The sequence below is a fragment of the Cebus imitator genome, unplaced genomic scaffold, assembly GCF_001604975.1.
Source record: "Cebus imitator isolate Cc_AM_T3 unplaced genomic scaffold, Cebus_imitator-1.0 Scaffold291, whole genome shotgun sequence".
Classification (NCBI taxonomy): domain Eukaryota; kingdom Metazoa; phylum Chordata; class Mammalia; order Primates; family Cebidae; genus Cebus; species Cebus imitator.
Genome location: NW_016107606.1, coordinates 1,479,072 through 1,483,350, shown reverse-complemented (window position 1 = coordinate 1,483,350; position 4,279 = coordinate 1,479,072).

Here is a 4,279-nt window from a genome sequence, read left to right as displayed (position 1 = left end):
AAAAAAAAAAAAACTCAAAAGCTAGCAGAAGAGAAGAAATAACTAAGATCAGAGCAGAACTGAAGGAGATAGAGACACAAAAAGCCCTTCAGAAAATCAATAAATCCAGGAGCTGGTTTTTTGAAAAGACCAACAAAATAGACTGACCACTAGCTAGACTAATAAAAAATAAAAGAGAGAAGAATGAATAGATGCAACAAAAAACGATAAAGGGGAGATTGCCACTGATTCCTCGGAAATACAAACTACCATCCAAGATTACTACAAACAACTCTATGCACATAAACCAGTAAACCTGGAAGAAATTGATAAATTCCTGAACACTTGCACACTCCCAAGACTAAGCCAAGAAGAAGTTGAAACCCTGAATAGACCAATAACAAGGTCTGAAATCAAGGCAGCAATTTAATAGCCTACCAACCAAAAAAAGTCCAAGTCCAGACAGGTTGACACCCGAATTCTACCAGACATACAAAGAGGAGCTGGTACCATTCCTGTTGAAACTATTCCAAACAATACAAAAAGAGGGAATCCTCCCTGACTCTTTCTGAGACCAACATCGTCCTGATACCAAAAACTGGCAGAGGTACAACTAAAAAAGAAAACTATAGGCTAATATCCATGATGAACATTGATGTAAAAATCTTCAATAAAATACAGACAAACCAAATCCAACAGCACATCAAAAAGCTTATCCACCACAATCAAGTAGGCTTCATCCCAGGGATGCAAGTCTGGTTCAACATACACAAATCTATAAGTATAATCAACCACATAAACATAACCAAGGACAAAAACCACATGATTATCTCAATAGATGCACAGAACGTCTTAGACAAAATTCAACAGCACTTTATCCTAAAAACTCTCAACAAACTAGGCATCAGTGGAACGTATCTCAAAATAATAAAAGCTATTTACAACAAACCCACAGCCCACATCATACTGAATGGCCAAAAGCTAGAAGCATTCCCTTTAAAAACTGGCACTAGGCAAGGATGCCCTCTCTCACCACTCCTATTCAACATAGTATTGGAAGTTCTAGCCAGAGCAATTAGGCAAGAAAAAGAAATAAAGTACATTCAATTAGGAAAAGAAGAAGTCAAATTGTCCCTATTTGCAGATGACATGATTGTATATTTAGAAGACCCCATTGCATCAGCCCAAAACCTCCTTAAGCTGATAAGCAACTCTGGCAAAGTCTCAGGATACAAAATCAATGTGCGGAAATCACAAGCATTCCTATACACCAACAGCAGACAAACAGCCAAATCATGAGCGATTTCCCATTTATGATTGCTACAAAGAGAATAAAATACCTAGGAATACAACTAACAAAGAATGTAAAAGATTTCTTCAAGGAGAACTACAAACCACTGCTCAAGGAAATAAGAGAGGACACAAACAGATGGAAAACCATTCCATGCTCATGGTTAGGAAGAATCAATATTGTGAAAATGGCCATATTGCCCAAAATAATTTATAGATTCAATGCTATCCCCATCAAGCTACCACTGACCTTCACAGAACTGGAGAAAACCACTTTAAACTTTATATGGAACCAAAAGAGAGCCCACATAGCCAAGACAATCCTAAGCAAAAAGAACAAAGCTGGAGACATCACACTACCTGACTTCAAACTATACTACAAGCCTACTGTAATCAAAACAGCATGGTATTGGTACCAAAACAGAGATATAGACCAATGGAACAGAACAGAGGTTGCAGATGCAACACCATGCATCTACAACCATCTGATCTTTGACAGTCAAACCGGACAAAAAGAAGCAATAGGGAAAGGATTCCCTGTTTAATAAATGGTGTTGGGAAAACTGGCTAGCCATGTGCAGAAAGCTGAAACCGGACCCCTTCCTTACACTCTACACTAAAATTAACTCCAGATGGATTAAAGATTTAAATATAAGAACTAGCACTATAAAACCCCTAGAAGAAAACCTAGGCAACACTGTTCACGACATAGGCACAGGCAAGGACTTCATGACTAAAACACCAAAAGCAATGGCAACAAAAGCCAAAATAGAAAAATGGGATCTAATTAAGCTTAAGAGCTTCTTTCTGCACAACAAAAGAAACAATCATTAGAGTAAACTGGCAACCAACAGAATGTAAAAAATTTTTGCAATCTACTCATCTGACAAAGGGCTAATATCCAGAATCTACAAAGAACTAAAGCAGACTTACAAGAAAAAAACAAACCCATTCAAAAGTGGGAGACGGTTATGAACAGACACTTTTCAAAAGAAGACATATGTGTTGCCAACAAACATATGAAAAAATGCTCATCATCACTGGTCGTTAGAGAAATGCAAATTAAAACCACATTGAGATACCATCTCATGCCAGTCAGAATGATAATCATTAAAAAATCAGGAACAACAGATGCTGGAGAGGATGTGGAGAAAAAGGAACACTTTTACACTATTGATGAGAATGTAAATTAGTTCAACATCATGGAAGACAGTGTGGCGATTCCTCAAGGATCCGGAAACAGAAATTCCATTTGACCCAGCAATCCCATTACTGGGTATATAGCCAAAGGATTATAAATCGTTCTGTTATAAAGACACATGCATACGTATGTTCACTGCAGCGCTGTTTATGATAGCAAAGACCTGGAACCAACCCAAATGCCCATCAATGATAGACTGGATGAAGAAAATGTGGCACATGTACACCATGGAATACTATGCAGCCATAAAAAATGAAGAGTTCATGTCCTTTGTAGAGACATGGATGAATCTAGAAACCATCATTCTCAGCAAACTGACATAAGAACAGAAAACCAAACACTGCATGTTTTCACTCATAGGCAGGTGATAAACAATGAGAACACTTGGGCAGAGAGAAGGGAACAACACTCACAGGGCTAGGTTGGGGGGTAGAGGGGAGGGGAGGGACAGTGAGGGGGGGTGGGGAGGATGGGGAGGGATAAAACTGGGAGAAATGCCTGAGTAGGTGATGGGGGAGGGAGGGGATGGAGACAGCAAATCACCATGGCATATATGTAACTATGCAACAATCCTGCAGGATGCAGGATGTGCACATATACCCCAGGTCCCAAATACAATAAAAAAAGTAATAAAAATAACTATAGGTACAATAAGTTTTTAAGAAATACAACAATATAAAATGATGTAAGTTGGGGCAACAAAAATACTAATTGTGTGCGGAGAGCAAAGTTCTAGAGTATCTGTGTGTGACCAAAGTTAAGTTATCAGGCAAAATAGTCTATTATGATTATAAGATTTTTTGAATGTAAGCTGCATAGTAACCACAAAACAAAAATTTACATTAGATACACAAATAAAAAAGGGAAAAATAATTATTTAGCATTATAGAAAATCATCAAACCACAAGGTTAAGCAAAAAAAAAGGGGGAACAAAGAATCTACAGAACAATGAGAAAACAATTTATAAACAGGAGGAATAAATTTTTACCTATCAATAACAACCCTGAATGTAAGTGAATTAAATTCTCCTATCAAAAGGCATAGAGTGACTGAATTTAGCTTTAATGACACATGTAGGCTGAAAGTGAAGACATGAAAAAAGTTATTCCATACAAATAGTAATTAAAAGAGAACAGGGGTGGCTACACTTATTCCAGATAAAATAGACTTTAAGTCAAATCTGTTACAAGACACAAATATGGTCATCATTTAATGAGAAGGGTAAAATCACTAAGAAGACATAAAAACTATAAATATTTATGCAGTGTCTTAGTCTGTCTTCAGCTTCTATAACAGAATGCCACAGACTGGGTAATTTATAATGAAAGGAAATTTATTCAACTCATGGTTCTGGAGGCTGGGAAGTTCAAGAGCATGACACTGACATCTGACAAAAGTCATCCCATTGCAAAAGGAAGAAAGGTGGAAATGAGTACATGAAACAGAGGCACAGGGGCCAAATTTGCTTTATAACAACACATTCTTGCAATAGCTAACATATTTCTACTATAACATTAATCCATTCATTAGGGTTCTGTCCTCCTGACCCAATCACCTATTAGCCCCCTCAACACTATTGCACTGGAGTTTAAATTTCCAACACATAGACTTTTGGGGGACACATTCAAGCTATAGCATGGAACCAACATTGGAGCTCCTAAATATATAAATCACATATTAATAGACTTGAAGCAAGGAATATATAGCAATACAATAATATTTGAAGAGACTTCGATACCTCTCTTCCAATAACAGATGGATAAACTAGACAGAGAACAGGTAAATACTCGATTTGATTGCATTTAGAC